An 8,201-nucleotide genomic window follows, 5' to 3' on the forward strand; every position below is an offset into this window, starting at 1 on the left:
AGCAGATGGGTGGACCTGGTGAATCAGACAGCTGTTGAAGAGAAACCTAAGAGGTGAAGAGTGAGGGCAATCAAGGGTGCTGGCTCCATTCTCAGCTGAACTGTCCCTCCCGGCTTGTCTTTGTTCATTTCTTCTCCATGATGAGGACAGATTTCTATACAGAGTTCAAATAGCCTTTGGAAAACTTGATTTTCCCAAAGCATGATCTGTTTACAATTGATGATACAAGATTTTAGGTACAGGGATAAACATTTTTTAAGTTATGTATTAAGTTTCATGAGTATTAGAAAAAAAATTGCCTTCTGAACTTGTGAATTCATGGATATAGTTAGTTAGACCAAGGCTCAATTTTGCAAACTAATTTAGAGAATAATATTAAGTTAAAAGTAGTGTGGGTATTGTGTTGGTAGATTAATATAGAGAATGTCTGAGCAAGATATTAATTGCCAGCTAAGGACAGATTGGAAAAAAAGGAAAGATACAATAGGGATGTGTGTGTGGAAAGGAGGAGGATAAAGCTAGCCAAGCGAATGCACAGCACAATCGGCCGTGTGCCAGAGACTCATTTCATAGCACTTCCTCATCTCACAAATAGGACAAGTGAGGTCTAGAGGAGAAAGGAATTACCCCTATCACACGGAAAGTTAGTTACAGAACAACGACAGGCACTTGGGGCTTTTGCTTAAGAATCTCACAATTTTTTTTTGTTAAACCAGTCCCTTCTTAAAAACGAAATATTTGGGTTACATATGAATAATGATACTACTCAATTCATCATGTTGTACATTCTTATTCATACCCTTATTTATATATTATCTGGTGTTTTCAATTTAATTCAAAAATTGTTTGTCTGGAGAATGTTCAATATTTTCATGATTTCATTTGAAAGATGTCTACAGGTAGACCCAAATGATTGAAAACATTTTTAAAAATAGTTCATAGAATTAAAGTAAAATATTTTTGGAAGAAAAAAACCAAGCCTGGGACAGTGCTGCCAATTGGTAAGAGCAGGGCAAAGCATCACAGGACCCAGTTTGAATTCTGGCCCTACCCCATCCATAGAAAGACTGTAAGCAATGCACTTAAGATTCTTGGGGTCTTGTTTTCTATAATATGAGAACAATGAAAACCGTCTTGCAAGATCTATTTGAAGATTACAGATAATGAAGCTCACCAGTATAGCTCCTGACACCTAGGAGGTATTAAATATGTGGCAACTGTCATAATGTGTGTGATGGGGTAAGAAAGAGGAGGGATGGTCTCAGGGTCAGTGTTTTGATGTGGTACCAACAGAAAGTGGCTAAGTAGAAAGGCAAGTGTGGGTTTAAGTTTTTCGAATCACTTCCAGAGTAGCTGGTAGGTATGTGTGTTCTGCTTATGTTAGATTCCTCATTCTAGTGAGTGAATCATTTTATTTCCCTTAGAGGTTTTGGTAGTTATGTTATTTCATTTAATACTTCTACAAAAATACAGAGAACTTAAAGGGGAATTTCCGAAGCCAAAACTTAACTTCTAGTATCTGGGTTTCATGAAACTACAACGTTGAAAGCTCTTAAAGAACAGTTTTGGCATCTGGATTATATCAGCTTTCTTTAAATCATAGATCTTTTATCTTTCCCACTTTTGCAAAAGCAAATTAATAACATTGTTTCCACGCGGCTATAGTTCTTCCTGTTTCAGAACATAGAAATGTAAAGTGTTTTGAGGAAAAGCAAATACTTTTATATATGACTGGTGTTACCAGCAGACTCCTTCCATTTGATGTATATTATTCCGAACATAAATACAAATACGTTCTTTACATTTGTACAGCTCTTATAAGTTTGCAAAGTACTTTCACACATGTTGTTTCATATATTTTTCATGACAATAGTATGAAATAAGTACTAATATTCTCACTTTCCAGATGAGGCAGCAAATGCTCAGTTTCAGTGTCTTCTTCAGGGTCATATAGTTAATAAGCAGTTGATCCAGATCATCTGACTCAAAATTCAATATAGTTTTCACTCTGTATTTCCATTTCTTATTTCTATCATTCAATATAAAATGAAACATGAAATCTGTTTGCCTTTGCTCTCAAAGAATGCCAAATGAATTTAGCAAGGAACACACGTACACACACCCCCCCTGAGTAAAACATCACTATGGGCTAAACATCAATGTACAATCCCAAATGCCTTACAAGTACTACTCACAAGTAGTTAACATGAACAGGGAAAGAGAGAGATTAAGGTCATTATGCGTTGGAGTGTTCAGGAACACATCACAGAGAAGGTGAGAAGAAAGGTAAGAAAATTTTTTGAAAGTAGAAAACCAGCCACCCGTTTGGGATGCTTGTAATAATCAAATTGTTCTCTGCCTCCAGGCTCTAACTCTCATCTGTAAACATTCCAAAAGGAATAGGACATTGCATTCTTGGCTGGAAATGAGACAGACAAATGAATCACCTGAAAATTCAGGGTTGGAGTTGGTTTTCATCTGATCAGTATGAGAGATACTCACGTCCACGGGCTTCCTGCTGACGGTGCACCCACAGTAACCAAATCTGCGATGTCTGACACCTTTCACACTCTGCTGCCTGGAGCCTTACTCGTAACCCAGGTTCAACAAACAAAATCATAACTATTTTTGAGTCAGTGTGGTAAGCACTGTGGACAGGGAGACAAAAGAAAGAGCGCTGAATTAGGAATCAGAAGAATGGACTTCGTCTTAGTCTTGCAGCCACTGTGCGAGCATAACCTTGAGCAGCTCACTTCATCTCTGTGTGTCCCAGTGTCGTCGCCTGTGAAGTGAGCCTAATGATACTTGCCCAACCTACCTTTTCGTAAAGAATAAATGAGGCGACATATGTGAAAGTGTCCTGAAAATCGTAAAAAGTTCTATAAAATATTACGCAAATGTACAAATTATACAACTATACACTATAGACACATATTATATAATGATTTCCAGGGGATCCTTTTATAAAACCTCCTCCAAGTCTCTCTTGCAACTCAGCAAGCACCTAAAAAGAATTTTTTTGCCTCATCACAATTCCCATATCTCTGATAAACACAGAGATGATTGTGAAATCAGTGCATGTAAAAACTTAGTGAAAAAATCGTTTTGCCCTAAGCCTATTCTTCAGTGAAGTGTTGGTTGTCATTTTGAGTAGGATTCACTATATTTAGTGAGCATTTCTCTAATTATTAGATGTATGGGTTGATGTAGACAGTTGGGGTAGGAGTTGGTGAAGGAGAGGAAAATAATTAAAATGTGAAGACTGAAGAATATCCTTCCCTGAAAACTTGTTAAAATAGGCTAATAATAACCAGTTACTATCTGACACTTTACTCTCTGCCGCCATATTATGCAAAATGTGCTCTGTGGACAAGGCACAGGGAGCGTCACCTGGGAACTTGTTAGAAATGCAGATTCCCCAGCCCTGCCCCAGCCCTATGGAATCAGAAGAATCAGGATCTGCATTTTAACAAGATCCCTGGGTAATTTGCATGCACATTAAAGTTTGAGAATCTCTGGCCTATGTGGCACTTTCAGATACATTATGTTGTTCGATTCTTGAGTCCATTCTGTTAAAAACAGTGCTAATACCTTGCCTCCTCACACCCCAAACTCTGGTGAAACGCAAAGAGGTTAAGCCAGAGTCACGTGGCTCAGTGTGGTCGCTGAGGGACTTAAACTTCGACTTTCCGATTCTAAAGCCTGTGCTTCTCCCACCACAGGCCTCTTCTGTTCCATCTCTCTCTCGTTCAGATATTTAATGTGAGGACCTACCGTGAAACCAGATCTGACCTTCAGCAATCCTTTCTGATGTAAAGACCCACTAATTTATCTAACGTGCCCCACTCACATAACCTTGTCTGGTGATGCAGGAAACAAGACAGAATTAGAGGAAGAACTCCTTCCTTTTGTGGCACATTCAGACCCTTTGGGTCTGTGCCAAGCTGATGACAGGGGAAATTCCCATTTCGCATTCTTCTTCTTTTGCTTGGATAATTGAGGTCTTAAATGACATCAGACTTTCTGAGATCTTTCTGGGAGTCATTGTCAGCTGATCCTATCATCAGAATACCACTATCATAGGGTGCCACCCCTGGAATTGCTCAACCCACTGGCTGCCTGGGGTTCTTTTGGGTGCCTCAAGGTGCTACTTGGAGCACAGAGTCTGCTAACATTGTAAGGTGAAGACATGATTCAATTGCTTACTAAAGTGCTAGAAAACATGCTACTGGATGTCCTCCAGCTTTCTCTTTTTTTTTTTTTTTTGCTTTTTTCTGTTGTTGTTGTTGTTTTGAGGAAGATTAGCCCTGAGCCAACATCTGCAGCCAATCCTCCTCTTTTTGCTGAGGAAGCTGGCCCTGAGCTAACATCCATGACTATCTTCCTCTACTTTGTATGTGGGACGCCTGTCACAGCATGGCTTGACAAGGGGTGCTAGGTCTGTACCCAGGATCCAAAGCGGGGAACTACGGGCCGCCAAAGCAGAATGTGTGAACTTAACTGCTGCGCCACCAGGCCAGCCCCCAGCTTTCTTTTTCTTAATGGATTCCCAACTTTATCACAGAAATCATATTTGGTATAGCAGTCAATAGGCAGTGGTTTGAAATAAGCCAGCAGTGGCTTATTTACAGCTGAGAACTAGGGGATTAAACCACACTCCACTTAGGGCATTACAGCTATATGGGCAGATAATTAAAAAAGAAAGAAAACAAACCAACACTAAGATTGTTCTTTGAAGCTTCCTGGCATACCAAGTGTGCCAACTGTAGTTCTGTCCAGAGATGAGGATTTTAATTGTGTTCCTTAAGAATGAGTTCAACTGGCTTTCCAGGGTGGAGAAACCTGGGCCTACAATATCTCACCCTCTTCCTGTCTACCCTTAGGATGCGTCACGGAAGACACCAAGAGGTTTAGGTTAAGATACCTATGGAAATCTTCAATATGTAGCTAGACTTAGAGTCATTCTCAAAATGAGAGCTAATGCCCACATGGCTGTTTCTGTTTAGTTCACGTCAATGAGAATTTCCATTTTATCCACCGTTAAGTCTTTCTATCCTCCTTTGGAGCCCCAGCAACCCTACAAGATGCATTTAACTCTTGCCCTAGTGTTCTGGATCTACACATGCCCAAAGATCTTTGTAGCTTTCTTTCAAGCTGAATGTTCCTCACCAACTCTATCTTTTCAAATCCCAGGTGACCTCCAGTGCTATTCCTTTCTAAAGCCTCTTCTGATTACTCAAATCAAACATAATCTCAGTTCACAGTTTATGTCTCTACTGGAGCACGTGGGTTTTCAGCCTATTCTAGAGTTACTTGTGTCATTGTCAGCCTTTCCTACTGCGCACATATCAATTTGTTTTACTAGATTACGTTTTTCTTGTCTGTGTAATTTTACAAGCTCTTATAATACCTATTTCTTACTCATTCTGAAACTCAGGGGTGTAATAATAAATCACCATTTAAATACTCCCATTTAAATGGGACTATTTCTCTCAAGGTTAAGAAAGGAATGTCAGGCCTTGCTCCTGTTTGAAGTAGGCAAGTCGTGATTATTACCCTCAAACCCTGTGGTCCTTTGAAGTTGCTGTGCACCCGGGGGCTGTATCCAAACCTGTAGGACTTGTTCTCCAGCCTCTATGAAAAGAGCTCTTCACTTCAATAAAAGGTCCCACCCTCTCTCGTTCTACAAAACCTAATATCCCGCTCTCACATAACATAGATAGGTGCGCTAGACTTTAAGAAGATTTTTTTCCGTCTTTAAGAAATTAGAATTGTGGTACAAGTGGTGTAAGAAAAAAAATCATAGAAAGAAAAAGAATAAATACTAATATAAATTCTATTATTGTCTCTAAATAATTGCATTTTAAATTCTTCTTTATATTACTACACAGATGAAAATATTTCAAAAAGTTCTGCAAAACACTGGTAATTATTGTATGACTGAGACTGACAAGAAAGATGGCTTTTAGGTACCCAAAAGACAAAGCTCCCAACACGTGAAAGTTCTGTAAAGGATACCAATGAGGAAGAAATGAAGGAGCGATCTTTGAAGAGATCTCTACTATCCTGAGATTTAACAGGTAGAAGAACAAATTGGGAAGGAGGAGCATGAAATTACAAAATATTGCTGGTGGGGTATGCTGACAGTGGGAGAGGCTGTGCATGTGTGGGGCAGAGGATATACGGGGATCTCTGTACCTTCCTCTCAATTTTGCTGCAAACCTAAAACTGCTCTAAAAATACTGTCTCCAGATACTGCCAAATGTCCCCTGGAAGGCGAGATCTCCCTGGCTGGGAACCACTGCCTTATACTTGTTAGAAATGCAAAGCGTGGGCTCCACCCCAAACCTACTGAATCAGAAACTCTGGGTGTGAGGCCTAGCAATCTGTGTTTTAACTTGCCTCACAGGTCATTCTGATGCAGTTTAAGTTTCAGAACAACACTGGTCTTATTTACTCCTCAAAGCAAGTGTATCTCAGAAGATAGATTAGCATTCCTTAATATGGGAACCATGGATTATCTACATGAGAATCACCTTTGCTGTTTATTAAAGTAGTTTCTAGGGGTCCACCCAAGAGTTCTTTAATCAGAATCTCAGAGAGGATGGGAAAGATGAGAATGAAGTGGAAAGCAAGGATGCAGTGTTTTCCTTTTTCAATAAGCATATCCCAGTGATTCTTGCTTGCACAGATGTTTGAACACCACTGACTGGTATCGATGCTTCAGACTTTCTTTATTTATATCACTAACATCCCAAGTTCTGGTTTTGTGTTTCCAAAACAACTTTCTGAGAACACATCAACTTCTGGTGTAGACCCACCTGCAGCAGGGTTTCTCAGCCCCGGGAGCATTTTTGAAGCATCTGGGAAGCCTTCGCTCAGTCCCCACCCAAGACCAATTAAATCGGAATCTCTGCGGCAGTTATTTTTCTAAGAGTCCCAGATGATTCTAATACACAACCGGGCTTGGAAACCACTGGTCTATGAGGGAAAGTGTGCTTGTCTTACCAATGGTAACATTCCAGTTAGTGTAATGCTTACCTATCTCATTACATTTTATAAAAGTAATATTCTGATTTGTATTTCATGACCTTTTTTGTGTCTCTTTGAATTCATTGAAGTTCTGAGGACCACAGCTAAATACCAGATCCTGGAACGCCGTGGTGTAATTGGGATGTTCCCCTCTTGCAACATCACCTGCTGGCCTTCTCGGTATTCTCCCTACAATCCCTTGTAAGTCAGTTTCCAGGGTTTTGTTCAGTTAATTATAACAGAGAAATGGCTGCAAATTTCTCTCTTCAAAAATAGAAGCACTTTGATGTTAATGTAATCAAGTTCTCGATTTTGACTTCCAATTTATAGGAAATATGGTAAAGAGAGGAACAAATCAAACACCCATAAGGAAGGATTTAGACTAAGCTAGAGGGTGGACATTTTGTAGAATAACTTGCCTGGCTCCTCAACAAGTCAATATTATGAAAAGAATAATAATAAATATGATGAAATATGTTAAGGCATTAAGAGGGAGAATATTTTTAAAATTAAAAGAGACTTAACGAGACATACTAATTAGAGGCAATGCCTTGACTGGATCCCAGGTAGACAAACCAGCTATAAATGAAATTCTTGGAGCACTTGGAAGAATTTGAATATGATTTTGGTATTACATGATGTTAAGGAATTATTCTTAATTTTATTAGCTACAGTAATGTCATTGTGGTTATCTAGGGAAATAGCCTTATTTTTTAGAAATGCAAAACAGGGACAAAATGCCACACTATGGGTAATTTACTTTAAATTATTTCAGTCAAAAGAAGATAGATGATGCAAATACAGCAAAATAGTGACAATTGTCCATCTAGGTTATGGACATAAGCGTGCTCATTATACTGTTCTCTTTCCTTTTGTCCTTTGCTTGAAATTTTTCATAGTGAAAAATGGAGTGGCAAAAAGAAAAAAAGGAATATATAAAGGCAGTTTAGATAGTGGAGAAACCTCTGGAAGGGGAATAAAATCGCCTGAGTCTGGTCCTGACCCTGCGTAGTGCCCTCTCTGGGCTCAGTTGCGCCTGTGCTGAACGAGGGCCTTAGACCAGGGTCCATCCTGCTGTGATCCTGTGGCGGACGTCCTCACACACAATTTTCCTAGAACCTGATACAGTTTATTAGAACTGGCACTTCTAAAAGCAAGATATTGCCCCC

Source organism: Equus caballus, chromosome 19 (assembly GCF_041296265.1).
Source record: "Equus caballus isolate H_3958 breed thoroughbred chromosome 19, TB-T2T, whole genome shotgun sequence".
Classification (NCBI taxonomy): Eukaryota; Metazoa; Chordata; class Mammalia; order Perissodactyla; family Equidae; genus Equus; species Equus caballus.